Source organism: Bubalus bubalis, chromosome 24, assembly GCF_019923935.1.
Source record: "Bubalus bubalis isolate 160015118507 breed Murrah chromosome 24, NDDB_SH_1, whole genome shotgun sequence".
NCBI classification, from domain to species: domain Eukaryota; kingdom Metazoa; phylum Chordata; class Mammalia; order Artiodactyla; family Bovidae; genus Bubalus; species Bubalus bubalis.
In genome coordinates this window covers 36,991,496-37,014,672 of record NC_059180.1, presented here as the reverse complement: position 1 = coordinate 37,014,672, position 23,177 = coordinate 36,991,496, and the positions used below count along the sequence as shown (strand labels likewise).

At 45.9% G+C, this 23,177-nt stretch overlaps 1 protein-coding gene across 1 annotated transcript in view; it reads left to right on the top strand.

Annotated features, from left to right (window-relative positions):
• The window catches only part of RBFOX1 (RNA binding fox-1 homolog 1), a 1,703,141-nt gene that overhangs the window by 257,010 nt on the left and 1,422,954 nt on the right, over window positions 1-23,177 (top strand). The window lies entirely within an intron of this gene.

Here is a 23,177-nt window from a genome sequence, read left to right as displayed (position 1 = left end):
CATTTAACACATATGGGGGACAAAAGGCTTTTGTACCTCTTAGGTGCTCAACTAATACTGAAGGTGTCCATGGTGGTGCAGGGTAGCTTTTATTATTGCGTGAAATGTACAATTACAATTAAAGGTATGATCCTCTCCACACTAGACACTATACGCTTCATCTAGAGGAGATTCTGAAAGTCATGCCTTTTCTTGCCAGGATTAGACCACAGGACATGGTGGAGGCTCCAGACATGCAATTTATTTTTCCTCTTCCCAGTCTCTCTCTTACTCACTTTTTTCCCCTCTTAGGATCTGCCAAAACGATAGACCTCTTATTAGAGTGTATGTGTTTGTGTGTGTGTGTATGTGTGACCATGCGCTTTCAGTTCAGATGTAAACTGTTTAAGATAAAGGAATGTCTTTTTCTATATGGCTACTCACAGTGAATCCTGCTATACCTTTAAACTCTGACATTAAAGTAAGGAAGGTATGGCTAATAAAATATTTTTCCCACAAAGTATCACATACAACAGGTAGGAATCACTCCAGTGGCTTCTCAGGGGAAGAAACAGTTTCAAAAAAATATTTTAAAGAAAATCTAAGTATAAGTGAATTCTTTTTTTTTTTTTTTTTCTTTTTTTGGTGGGAGGTAGCTTGGAGAATTTACCAAGACATTAAAATCATTCCATAATCCATTGTCAAACAGAGATGCTCAAACATTAAAACCAACCCATTCATATCCATGTTTCTATTAGCTTTAAGCCCTGCTTTGTCTTGTGGAATTTTAGATTAATGTCTCAAAGAAACTGATGAAATGATGGGAGAGGGTGCCTCTTCTTCCCTGTGTGTTTCAGCCTGGGGAATTCCTCTGCTCAAACTGATTTTTGTTCCTTCCACATGAGTGATCTTATTGGCACATTGTCAAAAAGTCCCTGAACTGTCCATGTCTGACTTCACACATCCCTGTTAACAGCTTTGCTGTTCTCCAGATGTGGTTAGGAAGAGACTTGCCTAAAAGAGTTAACTAAACCCCAGCCTGGAAGCCACATCCTTGAACATTCCAGTTCTGTACTTCTTAGAAAACACAGATCAAAAAAAATTTCTAGACTGGCATTAAAGTCCTTTTTGATGTGGCTCCAGCCTGTTTCAACCCATTGTCCACTACTCACAGTGACATGGCGAAGGTTACGATATGGTTGACTTCGGGCTCCTGTAGTTCCCTTCTTCCCTGGCTGTATCTGTGCTCTTTCCCCCACTTGGGGTATATCCAGTCCTTCAAGTCTAAATCATACCTGCCCTGCATAGTCCAGTTGAAATAATAATGATTAATATGCTTTATGTATCCAGGAGGTATTGGAGCTGGAATTTAAACCCAGGCATTCTAGCTTTAAAGTCTACATTCTTAATAATTCTACAACAGTTGTTGTTCAGTCACTAACTCATGTCGAACTCTGAAACTCCATGGACTACAGCACACCAGGCTTCCCTGTCCTTCACTCTCTCCCAGAGTTTGCTCAGACTAATACCCATTAAGTCGGTGATGGCATCCAACCATCTCATCCGCTGTCGCCCCCTTCTCCTTTTGCCTTCAATCTTTCCCAGCATCAGGTCTTTTCCAATGAGTTGGCTCTTTGCATTAGGTGGCAGAAGTATTGGAGCATCAGCTTCAGAATCAGTCCTTGCCATCTAGGTCACCACAGAGCACTGAGTGGGGTTCCCTGTACTTTACAGTAGGTTCTCATTAGTCTTCTGTTTTATGCCTAGTACTGTTTATATGTGAATCCCTATCTCCCAATCCCAGCAAATGCATCTATACATTTGTTCTCTATGTCTTTTTTCTGTTTTCTGTTCTCTATGTCTTATTTCTGTTTTTCAAATGAGATAATCTGTATACCATTTTCTTAGATGCCACATATATGCATTAATATATGATATTTGTTTTTCTCTTTCTGAATTACTTCACTCTGTATGACAACCCTAGGTCCATGCACATCTCTACAAATGATCCAGTTTCTCTCCTTTTCATGGCTAACTAGTATCCCATTGCATATATGTACCACCTCTTTTTTATCCATTCATCTGTCAATGGACATTTACATTGCTTCCATCAAATTTTATTCTCTTCTTGTAGCCAATATGCCTGCATGTGTTTGTGCCATCTCAAAATTCCCGGGGGGGAGGGGGCGGGGGGCGGTATTGGGCAAAGGGAAGAATTGCATGGATGTTTATCCTAAGAGTAAAAAGCATTTCAGTGAATAAAATGAAGATAGAGTGTTTACCTTACACTCTAAATAGGTGAACCAGACATCAGGTACCCAAATGCCTACAGAGGGTCAAACAGATAACATATACGACTGACATGACTCGAGACAGTTGAGATGGATGGGGGCTGGGGAGAGCACACACTTTTTCTAAAGGAAGCATCAGCTACTCAGCTCGTGAGATTCTTGCCGTGCAAAATATGGTCTCAGTGCAGTTGGATATTTTGGTTTATCAGGAAGAGTCAGAATTAGATATTTAATATTGGTTTTTCAGCATCAGCAAGTTTTTCATGAATTATTTTAAATGGTGAATGGTTTAAACATTGTGTACACATGGGCCACTTAGATCCATTGACTTCCTTTTGTCTAAGCAGGCTTAGTTCAGAACTTGTATAAAACGGGGAACAGTAGATATGAATGTGCCCTCTTATAGAAAGAATAACTCTCACTCATCAGCAGTGATTGAGCGTCTACTTCATGCTCAGCCCTGTATGAGATTCTCCAAGAGGCTATCAAATTAGGTAGACAGTGTAGAGTCTTCTTAGGTTAATGCACGTGGGGAAATTGTGTTTTGGCAGTTGGCATGTAAATACCAGATTGTCCTTTTGCATGTCTCTCTGTGATGATGTATAATTCCAGAAATGTTCCTCTTGTTTTGAGTCCCTGGTGGGAAAAAGAATGAACATAAATACGATGAATTTAAACAGAACGATGAGCTATTGTACTGTGTTTTTAAGTCATTCCGTATTGTTTAAGGAGACAAAGGGATAAGCAATATACATCTTTGTTTAGTTATTTTGTTTTTTCTAAGCCCCACTAGCCCCACCAGCATCAGATTGCTGGATTCCGCTGGGGACTCTGATGCTGGTTCTCCCGATGCTGGTTTTCCCTTACTTGTTTTCACTGTGACTCTGCTTTCCAGCCCCTCTCCCTCTCCCCCGACCTCTCTCCCTCCCTCCCTTCCAGCTCCATTTGTGGCAGAAAGCTCTTAAGTGAGTCTTTACACTGGAGGTTTGTATGCTCAGCCCATCAGTCTGTGTGCTATTACCGAGTTTTATCCTCTGAGTACATAGCCCGCAGTTGGGTTTGAATATTAAGTGTCAAACTCCAGCACACTGGTGAGAGATTTGCAGCGGCCAGCAGGTCCCTCCCGAATCCCTAAAAGCTGCTGGGCACTCTCCTCACTGATAAGCAGGCTCATTTCACACGTGTCAGATTACCGGGGTGAAGCTGCTGATACCCTGCACGATGCTGGTGGGACCATCCGGCCTCCTTCCTGAGATGAGGAGGGGACAGGGGACCCCCGCTTGGGAGGAAAGCGTGTAGAGCCGGCCACTCACAAATGTGAAGGTTACTTCCCAGAGCCCTGGGAGCGTTTTGTCAGTTTTGTTTGCACAGAGATAGGGAGTGAAGGATTATGATCCTTGGCACTGATAATGTCCCCTGGGCCACAAGTTAATCCAGCAGGACACCAGATGTAACATAACCATTTTCTTTGCACATTTCTATATGGTTATTGTGGAGGGCGGGGAAGGAATGAAAAGGCTTAGCTTGGGAGATAGGCATCAAACAGCATCTCTCCCTCTTCTGCAGAGAAAGCAGAGCCCTGGGTCCGCATGCATTGAGTCATGGCAATAGTCATTCTGTGCACATTGATTGAGTGCCCGCTGTGTGCTGGGCACCTTGCAAGATGCTGTGGGCATGGAGGTGAAGCTTCCACTTGACTTCACAGAGATCCCTTCCATGGTTCTAGTCATTTCTCCACTCATCCCTGCTTGTCAATCACTGGTTGTCAGCTTGGTGTGAAGTTCAGTGCTAAATACTCAAATAAGAAAGAGGACAGGACTTCCCAGGGTGGGGCTGCTGCTGCTAAGTGGCTTCAGTCATGGCCGACTCTGTGCGACCCCATAGAAGGCAGCCCACCAGGCTCCCCCGTCCCTGGGATTCTCCAGGCAAGAGTACTGGAGTGGGGTGCCAGGGGCTAGTGGTAAAGAACCCACCTACCAATGCAGGAGACTAAGAGACATGGGTTCGATCCCTGGGTCAGGAAGATCCCCTGGAGGACAGCATGGCAACCCACTCCAGTATTCTTGCCTGGGAAATCTCATGGACAGAGGAGCCTGGCGGATTATGGTCCATGGGGTCACAAAGAGTCAGATGTGACTAAAATTACTTAGCACTTGTGCACGACACTTGTGTAAATCTGTCTAAACTCAAAAAAGGGCAAAAGTTTGATTCTGGAAGCAGAATAGTAGGTTTATCACTAAAAACCTAGGTGACCATTTTCTTCAAATCCTCATATTGCTTATCTGGGAAATGGATATTAAAGCAGTTACTGCCTCCTAGTTCAATATGATGATCAGAGGAAGCAATAATTTTTTGAACTTTTACATTTTGTATTGGGGTATAGCAGATTAACAATGTTGCGATAGTTGCAGGTGGACAGCAGAGTGTCTCAGCCATACATATTCATGTACCCATTCTCCCCCAAGCTCCCCTCCCATCCAGGATGCCACATAGCATTGAGCAGAGCTCCCTGTGCTATACAGTAGGGCTTTGTTAGTTATCCATTTTAAATATAGCAGTGTGTACATGACCATCCCAAACTCCCCTTCTATCCCGTCCCCCCAACCTTCCCCACTGTTAACCATAAGTTTGTTCTCTAAGTCTGTGAGGCTGTTTGTATTTTGTAAATAAATTCACTTGTCTAATTTCCTTTTAGATTCTGCATATAAGGGACATCATGCAATATTTCTCTCTGTCTGACTTACTTTATTCAGTATGCATGGATGGACAATCTCTAGGTCCATCCACGTTGTTGTGAATGACACTATTTCATTCATTTTAATGGCTCAGTAATATTTCATTGTATGTATGTACCACATCTTCTTTATCCATTCCAGAGGAGCCAGTATTTTAAGAATGTTTAGCACACTGAGCAGTAACTGTTAGCTATCAGAGCTCCTTAAATGGACTGCCCAGAAAGGTGAAAGAGAAAGCCGCTCAGTCTTGTCTGACTCTTTGCGACCCCATGTACTATACAGTCCATGGAATTCTCCAGGCCAGAAAACTGGAGTGGGTAGCTTTTCCCTTCTCCAGGGCATCTTCCCAACCCAGGGATCAAACCCAGGTCTCCCTCATTGCAGACAGATTCTTTACCAGCTAAGCCACCAGGGAAGCCCAAGAATACTGGAGTGGGTAGCCTATCCTGTCTCCAGCGGATCTTCCCGACCCAGGAATTGAACTGGGGTCACCTGCATTGCAGGCAGATTGTTGACCAACTGGGCTATGAGGAAAGCCCATACTGCCCAGAAGGAGACGACAAATGGGTGACCACTGATATATCATAGGGTGGACACCTGTGGATCTGCTGTCAAATGGTGGCTTACATCCCAGCATCACCACTTCCTGGTGACCTTCCCATTGTGGTGACCTTGGGAATGTTATGACCTTCTCTGAACGGTGGATTCCTCATCTGTAACATGAGGATGCTGCTGGTGTGCAAGAGCTCAGTTCTCCTGCGTGGTGTGCTCAACATAAGCCATCACCTATTACCCTTTTCCGCCACTAACAGAGCTCAGAGTAACTCGCAGGGCGACCTGCAAGCCTCCCAGCATTATACACCACAGGTAAACAGCGGATCCCTAATGAGGCAGAAGATAATGATCAATTCAGGTGACAAATTTTCGTTTTGTCCTTAGGTTTGCAGAATAATAGGGGTGTGACAGCTGCCGGAGCTTGATGATTTTTTTTTTTTTTTTCAAATCAAGTTCAAGGCCACTGCAAAGTATCTGAACTTCGCCTTTAGCTAAGTAGAGCCTGATGGGTTCAGTTAAGGTAGCACACGCATGTGATTCACCAAGACCTTTTGTTTTTTTCTTTTTTCCTGGGTTGGTAACAGTACTTATTAAAAAGTAGAGACCATTAGTGCTAATGTACCAAGGAAGGTTCAAGATTGACAAGCTGTCTCAGGGGAGTGTTTCCCAGAGGTTAGCCCTTGGAAAGGAAACAGATTGTGGTGCTTTCCAGTGTTTGTCGGATGTAAATGCAGTCTGATGTTTAAATGTGTCCCATTGCCCTTTGGGTGTTTGTGGAAAATCTGGAATGACAGTCTGGTTTGGTTCCTGGGTGACCAGGCAGCCCCTACAAGGTAACTTGGAGCTTAAGAAGCTAAAGAGTGGCACTGGGTAGGCATACGATGGAGTTGGAAGTAGCGGGTGGAAGAGAGCACGGGAATCTTGACCCACTTCCTTGTTGTCTTGGTTCTCGTCTCTGGCACCACCACCCCCTCCCCCAAACTGTGTGCCCTGGTGAGGAGGCTTTACCCAGCCACAGTCTGATCTAGAAGCCTCCTGGGTGATGGCTTAGGCAGTGGGAGCTTCAAAAGGGAGGGTCATGCTGAGGATGAACAGCACAAAGAGGCAAATGCAAGTGCCTGAAGCCTTGACACCCTGGGGACTCATCTGAACGGGCTGATCCATTGTCTCTTTTTCCTTCTCTGTGTGTCTTTTTTTTTAAGGCTGTTGTAAGCCAGGCTAATTTTTGGGCTTCCCTGATAGCTCAGTTGATAAAGAATCCACCTGCAATGCAGGAGACCCCAGTTCGATTCCTGGGTTGGGAAGATTCACTGGAGAAAGGATGGGCTATGCACTCCAGTCTCCTTGGGCTTCCCTTATGGCTCAGCTGGTAAAAAATCTGCCTGCAGTGAGGGAGATCTGGGTTTGATCCCTGGGTTGGGAAGATGCCCTGGAGAAGGGAAAAGCTACCCACTCCAGTATTCTGGCCTGGAGAATTCCATGGACTGTATAGTCCATGGGCTTGCAAAGAGTTGGACACGACTCAGTGACTTTCACACAAGCTAATTAATATCATTCTTAAGTGGCTTCAGTGAACCTGGTGGATGTAAAGACTCTAAATATATTAAGGCACTCATTCCTAAAACAATTTTCTTGAGAGGAGTGGTATTATTTTGTTGTTGTTCAGTCGTGTCTGACTCTTTGTGACTCCATGGACTGCAGCATGCCAGGCTTCCCTGTCCTTCACTATCTCCCAGAATTTGCTCAAACTCATGTCTATTGAGTCAGTGATGCCATCCAGTCATCTGATCCTCTGTCATCCCCATTCTCCTCCTGCCCTCAATCTTGCCCAGCATCAGGGTCTTTTCCAGTGAGTCGGCTCTTTGCATCAAGAGGCCAAAGTATTGGAGCTTCAGCATCAATCCTTCCAATGAATATTCAGGATTGATTTCCTTTAGAATTTACTGGAGATTGAGTTGATCTCCTTGTAGTCCAAGGGACTCTCCAGAGTCTTCTCCAGCACCACAGTTTGAAAGCATCAGTTCTTTGGTGCTCAACCTTATCATCCAACTCATACATGCATACATGACTACTGGAAAAAACACAGCTTTGACTATATGGACCTTTGTTGGCAGAGTGATATCTCCGGTTTTTAATATGCTGTCTAGATTTGTCATAGCTTTTCTTCCAAGGAGAAAACATTGTTTCATTTCATGACTGCAGCCACTATATTGCTATGATTCTCATATTACAGATGGAGACCTTGAGGCTCAGAGAGGTTGAGTAACTTGCCTCAAGTCACAAAGCCAGCCAGTGATGAAGCGCAAATAAACAGGTAAAGCAGCTTCAGAGACTGTGTTTTCCAGTAGCTCCCTGAACCTCTATTTCCATCTCTGTCACTTTCAGCCCATTCCGTACTGCATGGCCAGATGGTCTCTGAAGATGCAAGTCAGAAAATGTCCTCCCCTTCCTCAGATGTCCTTCATGGATCCTTCATGGCTACCAGTTGAAGTCTCAGTTCAGTTCAGTTCAGTTGCTCAGTTGTGTCTGACTCTTTGTGACCCCATGGCAGCATGCCAGGCCTTCCTGTCCATCACCAACTCCTGGAGCTTGCTCAAACACATCCATTGAGTCGGTGATGCCATCCAACCATCTCATCCTCTATCATCCCCTTCTCCTCCTGCCTTCAATCTTTCCCAGCATCAGGGTCTTTTCAAAGTTGAAGTCTAAGCTCATTTATTTACCATGGCCAAGAGCCTGACCTTTGGGGGCTGATGGGTCTCAGTGAAAGGCAAAGACCCTCTGTTTATCACTCAGATGTCTTTAGTAACCAGGCTCTCTGAACTCAATTGCCTTGGCTATAAAGCTAGCATCAGAAGCCCCTGCTTCACAAAGTTATTAGGGAGCCCCTGCCCTCTGTTAGTCCATGGGAAGCACCAGGCAGAGCTCCTGGAGGCAGGCAATAAGTATTCTTTCCATTGGTGCTGTCATTGGGTATGGCCCAGCCAGCCTCCTCCATCCGGTCTCATCTTCTCCAGGATCACTCCCCTCACCGACCTTCCCACATTCTGGCCAAGGATGGCTCAGGATCCTTCAAGATGCCATGGAGTGCCGTGCCGCCACCTGGGTAGCCATACTCTCTCTTTGCACTGCAGTATTGCCAAGCCTTCATGCTCCCCTCCTCTGACTGCAGAACAAACAAAACCTAATTATTCTCCGTGAGTCATCTCAGCTGTCACTGTGCCGTGTCTGTTCCCCCCACTGCCGCCCTCGGGTTCGAACACGTCCCTCCACCCCTGCTCTGCGTGGAGCCTGGTTTTGCTGTTGCTCTTCCATCAGCTGTTATTAATGTGAGCTCGTTTAGAAAATGCAGCATCCCATTCATCTCCAAATCCCGAACTGTACCTGGCCCCATGCTTTGATGGTTTTCGCAGAGCGGGAGCTCAGAAAATGCCGAATGGATTAATGAGTGGATGCACACGTTCAAATGACCAAAATTACTTCCATTCTGTTCCCTTTTAAAAACATTTACCTCCTCTGAGTTGTCATTGAAAAAAATCCTTGAGGATTAGAAATAGAAACTAGAAACTTTGGGAATGATTTTTTTCCCTCCCCCTTTGCTTCTTTAAGTTGTAGACTAAAGATGCCTGCGTGCATCTGTGCTTGAGTCGCTTCAGTCGTGTCTGACGCTTGGCGACCCCATGAACTGTAGCCCACCAGGCTCCTCTGTCCATGGGATTCTCCAGGCAAGAATACTGGAGTGGGTTGCCATTCCCTTCTCCAGGGGATTTTATGTATTTTAAATCTGAAGGAAATTCTGCTTACTTAGACTATGGCATTTCAAAGAGTTGGACACAATTGAGCGACTAACACACATGAAAGCCGTGTGAATGACCTGGAGTTTTGTATGCGTGAATGCGGTATTTTTGATGGCTGTCACGTGGTCTAGAAGAATATGGACCATAGGTGGAAATTAAATGAATCTTTTTTTTCCCCCCAACTGCCTGGCTAGAAGTTTGCTTTAGGATTAAGGACTAATTTCTTATTAAGTGATACAGCCCTTATTAAAGCAAGTGCCTGTCTTAACAGGATCCTTTTCTAGTTTTTGTGAAAGGTTGGAGCACGTTAGGGTAAATGGGAGCATTCTTTGTGGAGGGAAAGTAACTCACAATTGTTGGAAAGATTCTTCAGTGAAGAGAAGTGACGGAGAAAGTTTAGAAGAGGATCTGGAGTTTATAGTAAACATTCTATAAATGCTCTTTCTGAGACCAAAACATGAAGCTTCACATAATTGAAGTTGCTAACATTCATCAGAGAGGGACCTGTGTGCGAGCACTTTCTTTTATTTTTTTTGCCATACCACCTGGTATGTGGGATCTTAGTTCCTTGACCAGGGATGGAAACTGTGCCCCTGCACTGGGAGCTCAGAGTCTTCATCACGGGACCACTAGGGAAGTCCCTGCAAGCATCTTGCGCAGTGTTTTCAGGCACTGTTTCCTTCAGTCCTCGGAGTAGTCCTGGGGTATCGGGGCTCGTCCCTTGCCAGGGGACGATGCTGAGGTTCAAGGAGGTCTGTAAATGTCTCAGCGTCAAACAGAGGGAAAAAACAGAACCCGAGTTCTGCTTACTTTAGGTCTTGAGTTCTTGCCATTAAATGTTATTGTTGCTCATGACAAAGCCAGAGAAACAAGTAGTTCTGTCTTGAAACGTCCTATATATCTTGTGGCAGAGTCTACCATATTTATCACTTGCTTGAAGTCATGCTGTAAAGAAAATATCAACCCAAACAAGTCTGGATGAGGTCTTACATTAAACATATAACTTTTGACAATGACCCGATGTGGCCTTCAGAACGTTTGCCAAACTTTTCGTGACTTCGGTCTGATTTTACGGCACCCTCTTGTCCCTGCAGGGGTTGCTGAGTGCTCTATCGATCCACCTTTCTGCCGGGCTATTTTTCTTTCATTTCATTGTCTTTGTTTTTCTGGAACATTGTGCCAAATGGCTCAGTGGTGCTTTGCTGAACCGTGGGGAATTTTCTTGTATCTTCTGAAATCCACTGCATTTCTTTGAGAATTAGATATTCCCTTCTGACTAGATGGATTTTCTCTATTTTTGTTTAATTTGTGGGGTGGAAGGGGTTAGAGTTTCATACCAAGAGGTACACATGATATAATTTATCTCACTGTTGTCTTCTGTTGAGACTTATGTACACCTTTTAAAAATTGAACTATAGTTGGTTTATATGTGCTAATTTCTGCTGTACAGCAAAGTGATTCAGTTACATATATATATATATAGGCTTCGGGAAGATCCCCTGGAGGAGGGCATGGCAACCCACTCCAGTGTTTTGCCTGGAGAATCCCATGGGCAGAAGAGCCTGGTGGGCTGTGGTCAATAGGGTTGCAAAGAGTTAGACACGACGGAAGTGACTGAGCATGCATGTGCGCACACACACACACATATCAATATATATTTTTTTGAAGTATTTTTTCCATTATGGTTTATCACAGGATATTGAGTGGAGTTTGCTGTAGGAGCTTATTGTTTACCCATTCTATCAATATATATGCTAGTTTGCATCTTCTAATCCCAAACTCCCCATCCATCCCTCCCCACCCCTCTTCCCCCTTGGTAACCATGAGTTTGTTCTCTAAAGACTTAAAGATACTTGTATGGAGGCTTTGCTGGTGCTCTCATTGATTTTTCTTCTCATGAGAATGCATGTGAACCAGATCATCCAGAAAAATGAAAAGAGCAGTTAAAATCATGAAGGTACAAACCCTTTGTTTTTGCAAATGAGGAAACTGAGGCTTGGAGTTAAGCATCCTAATCAAGGCCAAACAGCTAGTTCATAGCAAGAATAGGCTTAAAAAGCACATACCTCTGTTAGTGACTACTTTAGGAGACAATTTTTTTTAAAGCCTATGTTTTTCAGAATACCAGATTTCAGAGTGTGGGTGGGGGTGGTTTAGATGGAAGCAGAGTAGCAATGCATCTTTGAAAAGTCACTTCGGCTGCTTGGAAGCAAAAATTAACAGTATTCTCAGCAAAGGCACTTGATGTATTTTCTATAGAGGTCTCTCCTGGACTTGCAAGTGGACCCTGCCACAGCAATTCTGTCGGCATCTGATGCTTACGGTTCTTATACATAAAGATAACTGCACCAAGCTTGCCTTGATAGTTTTACCATTTCCTTGAGATTACATCCTTGAGATGATGAGATCAGCTTGAATTTTCAGTGTAGCTGTGAGACCTTTCTTAGGTTGAAATGAATTCTGATAAGCTGATTATCTCTCTGAAGAAAATATGATGTCCACATCCCTCAGCCTAGTTCCTCTCAGGTTAGTGCCATTTTTATTCAGAGACATCTACCCTGGTCTGAATTAAATAAGGTAATACGGTGTTCTGGAGTCCAACACATATTAAATAGAATTTTTTTTTTTTAATTGAGACTTTCAGAGTAGAGGCTGGGTTTTCTTTATGGTCCATTTTCTTGCTCCATGTTGAAGTAGATGCTGGCAGCTAGCTTCCTTTTCTTTAATAGAGCAGTGAGTTATGGGCCGCCAAAATAAAGTGTTCTCAGTGGTGTAAATGAAGTGGCCATCTGAGCAAATACATCACACCTTGTACTGAGGGTTTTTCCCTTGGCTTTTGCTTTGGTTTTGATTCTTTTTGTTTGGTCTCTTTCCCCGCCTTCTCCATGACATCTGGTTTCTGCTATGGTTATGGCTGTGTATTGCTGAAGCATTAATCTTGGTAATAGAAATGGAAAGCTTCTTTTCACTGAGAAGAAGATTCAGAGTGAAAGGTGATTGATGGCTGAGTAATATTCCATGGGATTGAAATGTATATACTATTGGCGTGTGTGTGCATGCATGTGACTGACTCACTTTGCAGTACAGCAGAAACTAACACAACATTGAAAAGTAACTGTACTCCAGTAGAAATAAAGGTGATAACTGAACAAAAGAGTCATGTATTCGCAGTGACGTGCTTTGTACCCCAGCTCTGTAAATCTCTCTGTATCTCAGCCTCTTGTGAGCTTTCTGGTTGCTGTATCTGTTCTGCATTTCCTGTCAATGCTTGATCGTTGCAGCCCAGCCCCCAGCCTACCAGGTGAACCTACCCCATTTGAATCATGGGGGGATCTTTCTCCTGGTGCCCTGTGTCTGCTGGGGAGAGTTCAAAGGCTCGGGAGCAGGGGTTGTTCTCAGAGGAAGAGACGGTTACTTAGAATCACTAGGTCTGAGAGATTGCCCCCCCACCCCCGCCCCGGTGTTGGTGGTTGTTCAGCTGCTAAGTCATGTCTGATGCACACCAGGCTTCCTGTCCTTCACTATCTCCCAGAATTTGCTTAAACTCATGTCGCTTGAGTCAACGATGCCATCCAACCATCTCAGCCTCTGTTGCCCCCTTCTCCTTCTGCCCTCAGTTTTTCCCGACATCAGGGTCTTTTCCAGTGAGTCAGCTCTTTGCATCAGATGACCAACGTATTGGAGCTTCAGCTTCAGCATCAGTCCTTCCACTGAATATTCAGGATTGATCTCCTTTAGGATGGACTGGTTGGATTTCCATGCAGTCCAAGGGACTCTCAAGAGTCTTCTCTAGCACCGCCATTCTAAAGCATCGGTTCTTCAGACTCCACTAGCTTTGGGCCAAACTCAGATGCACTTTGTCCACCATAAGCACTCCCCAAAGGTGCCCAGCCCTCAGTCTGGGTCACACTGTTCAGGTGCCTTGCCCACGTGCAGACAGCAGCATGGTGCCTGCATGTGTGTGCTGTAAATTCCTAAGGGAAGGGTCCTCGTGCCCTTCTGGGGTTCAGGCCTCGCCCTCTCCCAGTCCTCTGTCCAGGGAAAAGGAAGGTGGGGAGGAGCCAGGCTGGACACCCGCATTCCTGGGCAGGTGCCCTTCTTAGAAAAAGGGATGTGGGTACAGGAGCACAACAAAACGCCCCCTTCTTACTTACTCGTCAGAGACCTTTGCGCTATAGCCTCTCTGCTCGATGGTGATGCTGACTCAGCATGACATTCCGCTGCCCACTGTGGGTCTGGCCACAGGGCCCAGAACAGACGGTCTTCTCTGCTTCTATAAGAAGAAACTTGTGATGTTACTCACCTGAAAGGACAGACATATTCCCCCTCACACCACACCCAGAAAGTTTTAATTTTTTAGAGATTGCAATAATCAGGTCTCCTGTGTGTATGTCCTTTCACAGAGTTGCTATCGCCTGCTTTGAATGCAATGTCCTGTCTTGTGGACTTGGTGGGCAAAAAAAATAATAATATAAATACACCTTGAATTTTCCCTACAGTTCAGCTTCCCTGTTTCATACCTGTTCTCGCTGAAGAGTGCAGCGGAAGAAAAAGAGCCTTGTTGCCTTGCACCCGCCCTGTTATCTCTGGTGGGTTCAAATACAGTTTCTCCTAAGAGGCTGTGGTACCCTTGCTCTCCCTGGCCTTGAATCTGAGAGTCTGAGGATTTCTTTGAGTACACACAGCAGCATCTTTTTGACAGACAGTGCAAATTAAAAGATCCGGTGCGGCCTGGGAGCTGGGGACCCACACATGCCCCTGGGGTTTTCATTTACAGTTAGGCAGTGCCGAGACAATTATTGCTGACAGGGAGGCAGAGGCTGGTGGCAGAGTGCGTGTGACAGGAGGCTCATGCCAGCCCATAATTGGGAGGATTACTTTTAATCAGACCATACCCTACAGCCCAAACATTAGAAATCTCCTGTAAGGCCAAGACAGGAAATTAAACACACCAACAATAAGCCTCAAAGCGGGGTGGCGGGTGGGGCGTAATATCCTTAGTCTCTTGAAGGTCCCTGGAGCTTTGGGGAGAAGTTCGATTCCCTTGGGAGGGAGACCGGAAGCATCGTCTCACGAAGCAGCCGCCAATACTATACCTGAACCCTTGCTAGATGGGGTGTGTGCGGCCAAATTAAATGCAGCAGGCAGACTAATTGATGTTTATTGCATCTCAACACTGACAAGTCAAATATAAGCCTTGGAGCAGCAGCTATAATTGTATTTCATCAGTGAGGTCAGAGCCCCTTTCCTTCCTTAGTTTGGGAAATCTTAAAAGACACCTGGGCTTCCCAGCTGGGGCAGCGGTACAGAATCCACCTGTCAGTGCTGAAGATGCAATAGGTTCCATCCCCAGCTTGGGAAGATTCCCTGGAGGAGGAATTGACAACCCACTCCAATATTCTTGTCTGGGAAATCCCATGGACAGAGGAGCCTGGCGGGCTACAGTCCATGAGGTCACAAAGAGCTGGACACTGCTGAGCCGTTGAGCACGTGGGCACAAATGACACCTACTATGTGCCAGATGCTGTGTTGGTTGTTGAATTGCCTGGGCTCGGCTGTCAGAGTCACCTGGATAATCTTACTTCTTTGGCAGCATTTTGCAAAGCACCTGTGACATCGTTTCTTGGAAGGACTGCTGTTGGCCAGGCACGCATCGTTGTTGGACGTCTGGCTCGATGGCCATGTATTGGCTAGCAGTGCCAGTACTTAACAGTGTGTAATCCTCACTCAAACCCTCTAAGGAGCAAGATTATTCCCACCCTCCCATAGGTAAGCAAACAGAGGCTCAGAGCGATCAAGAAGTTTGCCCAGAGTTTCGTATCTAAATGAATGGGAGAATTGCTTTTGAACCCGAGTCAGTGTCCCAAATGACCCTCATGCCATCACTCATGAATAAGGAGAAGTGTGGCCTAGAGTTGTAAAGTGCTGAGGATCCAGTGAAGGAGACAGACAAAGGCGCCGATGTCAGCGAGTGATGAGTACTCAGAGGGATACTGAGAGCGGGAAGCGGGAGTTTGGCAAGTTCTGTGCTGTGTTTGGCAAGGGTTCCCTGAGGATGTAAAGACTAGGTCTCTGTTCCCAGGCAGATGAAGAGTGAACAGACTTCCTGGCAAGGGAACCTGCCAGGGTGAAGGCATAGTGAGGAGGGGTTGGGGTTGGGGGGGACCGGTGGGGGGTTATTTATTTATTTTAAAATATATATTTGTTTATTTGGCTGTGCTGGGTCTAGCTGCGGCATGCAGGATCTGTAGTTGCAGTATGTGGGATCTAGTTCCCTGACCAGGGATTGAACTCAGGCCCCCTGCATTGGGAGTGTGGAGTCTTGGCCACTGGACCGTCAGGGAAGTCCCTGGAATCCATTTTGGTTTAGAACTATGGGCTGTTGGGTTTTGTTCTTGTTCAGCATGAGTGTGAGCACTAAGTCGCTTTAGTTGTGTCTGACTCTTTGCGACCCCATGGGCTGCAGCACGCCAGGCTTCCCTGTCCTTCACCACCTCCCAGAGTTTGCTCAAACTCATGTCCATTGAGTCGGTGATGCTATCCAACCACCTCATTCTCTGCCACCTGCTTCTCCTCCTGCCTTCAATCTTTCCCAGCATCAGGGTCTTTTCTAATGAATTGGCTTTTTGCATCAAGTAGCCAAAGTAGTGAAGCTTCAGCAACAGTCCTTCCAATGAATGTTCAGGACTGATCTCCTTTAGGATTGACTGGTTGGATCTCCTTGCAGTCCAAGGGACTCTCAAGAGTCTTCTCCAACACCACAGTTTAAAAGCATCAATTCTTTGGCACTCAGCTTTCTTTATAGTCGGACTCTCACATCCATGCATGACTACTGGAAAAACCATAGCTTTGACTATTTGGACCTTTTTTGGGAAGGTAATGTCTCTACTTTTTAATATGCTGTCTAGATAGGGACCACTGAGCAGCTGGGGAAGAATGCGTGCAGTTGCCATCATCAATGTGATAAAGATATAGCTTCTGTATCTGAAGGCAGGGCTGGTGGAGAAGCCGCCAGCTGGGGGAGATGCCACCCTTTGTGACACATGACTCTTCTGTTGGCAAGTGACAGAGATGCAGTCAAAGTAGCTCAGAAAATGGGGACATCCAGTACCCAGCATGGGAGTGATTCTCAGCCCTGAGACGGGAGGTGTGGTCAGTACCAGGAGGGTCAAGTAGGTCCTGAACTGCTAGGTCATCTGGCCACGAGGCAGCCCCTACTGTCTCCCAGAACCCTCCAGCCTCGCCTGTTTTCCTCTCTGCTCTGTTCTTCCTGCTCCGGGGCTTGGTGGCTTCTGTTCTTATTGGGTTCGTGGTAGAGAACAGTGACCCCACAGTACGTGAGTTCTTGGTTCTAGGAGTCAGCAGAAGGTTAGCAGGGCAGTCTAGATTCCTGGGAGGAAAGGAACTCGGATCAGGTGAGGTTTCATCCCATCAGAGCCCTCATGGAACCAGAGTCAGGTCCATCAGACCTGATTTCTGGACTGAGCTAGGCGGAGGTGGGTGGGGAGGGAGGAAGCTCTTAGAGAAGCTGATGGTCACTGGAAGTGTGTCTGGAGTTAGCCGCTGGGTGGGGAAGCCTGTTTTACTCCCTCTTCCTTTCCTTCCTCTCTTCCTCCCTTCTCTCCTCTCTCCACCCCTATTCCTCCTCCCTGCCATCCTTCCTTCAGCAAGAGCTTTTCACGTGCCATCCATGCCCACTGCAGGGTGGTCAGACCTGGAGTTAGATGGGTGAGCAGACAGACGCAGTGACAGTCCCTGCCCTCATGGAGCCCGCTTGCCCAGTGACACAGGCCGCCTTGAATGAGAAGAGCATTTTCCTCTCACTGTGAAATGACAGCTGGGAGATGCGCTTTGAAGAAAGGATAATGGACTCGTGAGACTGTGGGGCAGGGCCTTCCATGAGGATATAACAATGAGCGTTAATTGGGTGTTAAGAGCATCCCAGGTCAAAGACACAGCATCCCTGTGGCTGGTGGGGAGTAAGGCATGACTCAGAACTGGTCGGTCGCTGGGGTGGGTACCCCAGGGGGTCTGGAGGGAGGGTGTGCCTGCTCACTGGGAAGCAGACAAGGCTGGGCCTGTGGCCAGGAGCCCACTGTGCGGGCCATCAGACTGTGTGCCCCGGGTGTGGGTTTGGTCAGCAATGGAAAAGGCAGCCATCCATACAGGGTTTAAACCATCAAGTAACATGGGCGTATCCATAGCTTTTAAACACTCCTCTGCCTGCTCCCTGAGGGGCTGAGAGGGGCAAATGTGGAGACAGGAGATCTTAGGAGCCCATCATGGTTGCCCATGTGCAGGAATCTATGGAGCAGGGGGTGGCTGACTCAGCGGAAGTAGAAGCGATGCCGTAGCCAGCCCTGTTGAGAGAGTCTGAGTTAGACTTAAACTCCACAGTGCCTGCCCAGGGGTCATCAACTCCAGCATCTTGGAAGTAATTGGTTCACTGTTCTGTGCATCCATTTGGATGAGCACAGAGGTGACCGTGGCTAATGCACGGAGTGAGCAGCTCTGCCTGACTTTGTTACGACGCCCTTTCCCTTTTCTTCCCTCTCAGCTCTTTAACTGGGGCATCATCTCAGGGCCGTAAAAATTCCATCCAACTTCACCAGGATCCAAGATTCTCCCTGGTCGCAGATCACTCTTTCCGTCATTTGCAAGAGTAATTGCAAACTCAGGACAGCTTTAGTTTTGTTTTATTTTAAATTGCATCACTGCTTTGGAACTCTTAGGTCTTTAGATATTCCGTGCTGCCTGGTGCCATTGCTAATGACCGTTTCTATTCTCACCTTGTAACAATGGTTCTCAGCCTTCATTTTTATAAAACAATCCACCTAAAGGATTTGTCAGATTCTTATTAGTGTCAAGGGTGGGGGAGTATAAAATTCATTTCAACTGCAGGTTGGATTAAAAGCAGATATAAAAGTGTGGGCATGAAGCTGACACGGATGTGAAATTAACCTTATTCCCCTGCATGCCAAGTAGGGGAGTGCCATAGGCAGCCATGATGCTCAGAGAAGACTTCTTTCTGGAGTTAAGTTCAGCACCCTCGCTTGGGGTTTAGCACCTTGGGTCAATGAGGCAAGGCTTCCTGGACTTTCCCAGTGTGGTAAGCAGCTGGGGAGAAGCTGGGCACTGTGCCAGGCAGCAGGGCTACGGGGCTGGATAAAACACTGTCCTTGAGGACTTCCTTGGTGGGTCAGTGGTAGAAAAAATCCACCTGCCAATGCAGATGACACGGGTTCCTTTCCTGATCCAGGAAGATCCCACATGCCCCGGTGCAACTAAGTGTGTGCACCACAGCTACTGAGCCCGAGCTCCAGAGCCCCGTAGCTGCAACTGCTGAAGCCTGTGCACCCTAGAGCCTGTGCTTCTCAGCAAGAGAAGCCACACCAGTGAGAAGCTCACAGACCACAACGGGAGAGTAGCCCCCCACTCACTCAATTCAATTCAGTTAAGTCACTCAGTTGTGTCTGACTTTTTGTGACCCCATGGACCACAGCATGCCAGGCCTCCCTGTCCACCACCAACTCCCAGAGATTACTCAAACTCATGTCCATTGAGTCAGTGATGCCATCCAGCCATCTCATCCTCTGTCATCCCCTTCTCCTCCCACCTTCAATCTTTACCAACATCAGGGTCTTTTCAAATAAGTCAGCTCTTTGCATCAGGTGGCCAAAGTATTGGAGTTTCAGCTTCAACATCAGTCCTTCCAATGAACGTTCAGGACTGATCTCCTTTAGGATGGACTGGTTGGATCTCCTTGCAGTCCAAGGGACTCTCAGGAGTCTTCTCCAACACCACAGTTCAAAAGCATCAATTCTTTGGCACTCAGCTTTCTGAGCTCAGCCCACTCACTGCAACTAGAGAAAAGCCCAAACACAAGGAAGACCTAACACAGCCAAAAACATATAATTAAATAATTGTTGTCATTGCTGCTGTTTTTCAGTTGCTAAGTCATGTCCTGCTCTTTGCAACCCCGTGGTCTGCAGCATGCCGGGCTTCCCTGTCCTTCACTATCTCCTGGATTTTGCTCAAACTCATGTCTTTCGAGTCGGTCATACCATCTAACGATTTCATCCTCTGTCACCCCCTTCTCCTCCTGGCCTCAATCTTTCCCAGCTTCAGGGTCTTTTTCAGTGAGTCAGCTCTTTGCATTGGGTGGCCAAAGTATTGGAGCTTCAGCTTCAGCATCAGTCCTTGCAATGGATATTCAGGGTTGACTTCCTTTTGGATTGACTGGTTTGATCTCCTTGCAGTCCAAGGGTCTCTCAAGAGTCTTCTCTGGCACCACAGTAGAAAGCATCAATTCTTCAGCCCTCAGCCTTCTTTATTAATTCATTATTATTATTTTTTTAAGAAATCTTTATAGACATTGTGCTCAACCTCCAGGAGTTCACAACCTGGACAGCCCAAGGCTACACTACAGGGGTTAGAAAGAGTGTGTGATTCTTGTTCAGATGAGGGATATGCAAAAGGCCATGGGACCCTGGGGGAAAAAAATCAGTCCAGCTGGATGGGTCAGTCAGTCATGGCTACAGAGAGAAGCTTCCATTTATGTGGACTTTGAAGAGTGAGTTCAAGAAGGGCCAGGTGATGACCAGCTCTGGAAGGAAGATGTGGTCAAAGTGTTAGAGGCAGGAAGTGCCTTGTGTCTTTCCAAGTATTTCGGTTTCATTGGACCATAGGATGTGCAAGGGAGTGTCTTAGGGGGAAGGGTCCCCAACCTCCAGGATCTAATGCCTGATGATCTGAGGTGGAGCTGATGTAATAATAATAAAGTACACAGTAAATGTAATGCTCTCAAATCATCCAGAAACCGTCCCCCAACCCAGGTCCATGGAAAAATTGTCTTCTAAGAAATGGGTCCCTGGTGCCAAAAAGGTTGGGAACGGGTACCTTAGGTGAGGGAGGAGGAGACTGGAGAGGAGGTGGGGCAGGCTTTAAGAAGGTTGACCTGACCGAAGGACCTGTGATCAGTATATCTGTGGATTTATAATCAGTCTGTCTAGGATCTACTGGTGCTATTTCTATTATTAGGAGACAGACACTTCTCCAGCCTAGGCATGCTATGAATTTATAGAAGTTCATCGATAGCTTTGACTGTTTGTTTCCTCGGTCCTGACTCTTCTTTCCACCTCTTTTGGTTGTGTTCTTCTGATCGTTGAGATCTCAGCCCCGTTGTTGCTTCCTTGGCACTGCCTTCACCAGCATCCCTGACAAGATCTGTCTTCCCTGCTAGACTGCGGGCCCCAGAATGACAGTGCTTGGCTTTAAAAAAGGCTTAATGAATAATAACAGAGTTTTTAATAGTACCGATTTTGTGCCAGGCACAATGCTAAATGCCTTGCAAATGTTAACTTTGATTACTAACCTCTATCCATTGAGTTATACACTATGTTGATTCCCATTTCTCTGAGACAAAGAAAGGTTAAACGACTTATCTGTGTTCACAAAGCTAGTAGGCAGTGGAGACATGCAGGGATGGATAGATTGATGGATGGACTGAATGGAGGAAAGGATGGAAGGTAGTTGGATGGATGGGGGAAGGGAGGATCGGGAATGTGGGTGGGTGCATGGATGGAAGGAAGGAAGGAATGAGGATTGAATGAAGGAAAGAATGATGGAAGGATGTGTTACTGAAGCAAACTTCAGTCCACTCTCCTACTCACAGCAAAGCCAGTCTTCTGACACGGGGCTGTGCTGAAGGAAAGTGCAGCATCCATTGTGGGCACCAGACAAGGGATCCAGAGCAGCTAATGCTCAAAAAACCCAAACTCCCCTTGTGGATTTCAGGAAAGAGTTTTAAAGGGTAAGGTGAGGCAAAGAAGTCTCAGGGTGTGTGATCAGCTCGTGCACACACCCTGATTGATGGTGAGGTATCAGGGCTGTGTCACTGGGGTTAACGTTATCAATTTTCAGGCTCCAGCTGGTCTGGGGTGCATATGCATGATCATCATGTAGTTAAGTTTGTCCATTTGGTGGGGGTCTTAATATCTGTAAAACAACTTAGGAATGGGCATTAGATACAATTATCTAGGTACTTCAGTGGAGAAGGAAATGGCAACCCATTCCAGTATTCTTGTCTAGAGAATCCTGTGGACAGAGGAGCCTGGTGGGCTGCTGTCCATAGGGTTGAACAGAGTCAGACAAAACTGAAGTGACTTAGCATGCATGCATGCATTGGAGAAGGAAATGGCAACCCACTCCAATATTCTTACCTGGAGAACCCCATGGACAGAGGAGCCTGGTGGGCTGCCGTCTATGGGGTCGCACAAAGTCAGACACAACTGAAGCGACTTAGCAGCAGCAGGTACTTCAGGGAGGAACTAAAGATTCTGTGACTGCTTTATGATTAATTTACTATTTAAATTGCTTATATTCTTCTGGCCCTTTTCAACCTTGGTCTCACCATGTTTATATCATTTCAATCATCAATTCTTTTTAATGGAGTATCTTTTTCCAGCCCTTCACTTTCAGTCTGTATGCGCCAGTCCAGGTTCGATGCAGGATACAGGAAGCTTGGGGCTGGCGCACTGGGATGACCCAGAGGGATGGTATGGGGAGGGAGGTGGGAGGTATGGGGAGGGAGGTGGAAGGGGGGTTCAGGATTGGGAACACATGTACACACGTGGTGGATTCATGTTGATGTATGGCAAAACCAATACAATATTGTGAAGTAATTAGCCTCTAATTAAAATAAATAAATTTAAATTAAAAAAAATCATCAATTCTTAAGCCAAGTTTTTATGACTCAGGGGAGACTTGGAAGACCAAAGCTTTTCTACAAATGAACGACAGGCAGTGAACATGGGAGGTGTCTGTCCTTGGAGATTCCATTGAGTCCCATTGAGCCCATGGATAAGCACTATTCCCACCATCCTCACCCTTCACAGCTGTCCATACCATCAGAATTCTTCAGACACTGGTCTCTCTCTTTCCAATATTTCGGAGCCTCTCGATATTATCAGATGTTCTGGTTTATCAACATCAGTGGACTCACTAAATGTGAAGTTAAAAAAATGGTTCATCATATTTACAAAGGGGAAGCATATATTTTAAATATATGTTTGTAAATAATGTGTATCATTGAGCTCTGAAATGTGTGAATTGCATTGAGTCTGGGTATAAGTTATAGAACTACTTTGTAAGAGTAGTTGAAAGAGCATTGGGTCAGGCTTCTAGGACACTGCAAACCAGTCCCACCTCTACCACTTAAGTTTCTTCCAGAGAGGGGGCAGCTCAGGGCCAACACTCTTTTGTATCCGTGCGTGCATGCTAAGTCACTTCAGTTGTATCCGACTCGTTGTAGCCTGCCAGGCTCCTCTGTCCATGGGATTCTCCAGGCAAGAATAGTGGAGTGGGTCGCCATGACCTACTCCAGGGCAATCTTCCTGACCCAGGGATAGAACCCATGTCTCTTGGGTCCCCTGCTTTGGCAGGTGGGTTCTTTACCAGTAGTACCACCTGAGAAGCCCCCTCTTTGATATAAGGCTCCATATACGTCTTTCAGATCTATTAGTAAATCTTGATTTTTCTGGCTGAAGATGACCTTTCCCCCAACTCACTGAATTATATGATGTTATAATGGCCATTTTCAGTTCAGGTGACATTTGGTTTATTTAAATATTAATGAAAATGAATCTTGCTCCTTCTGATTGGGTGATGATAGCCATGTTTTTAAAATGTATTATTTATGGGACACCTTATATAAGTTTTCTTCATTGTAAAATGAAGTCACTTGGAACCTTTGCTGTCACGGAATTGAGCATTACAGAATCTTTGAGTTCTAAGATTGAAAAGAAATTTAATATTGGTTT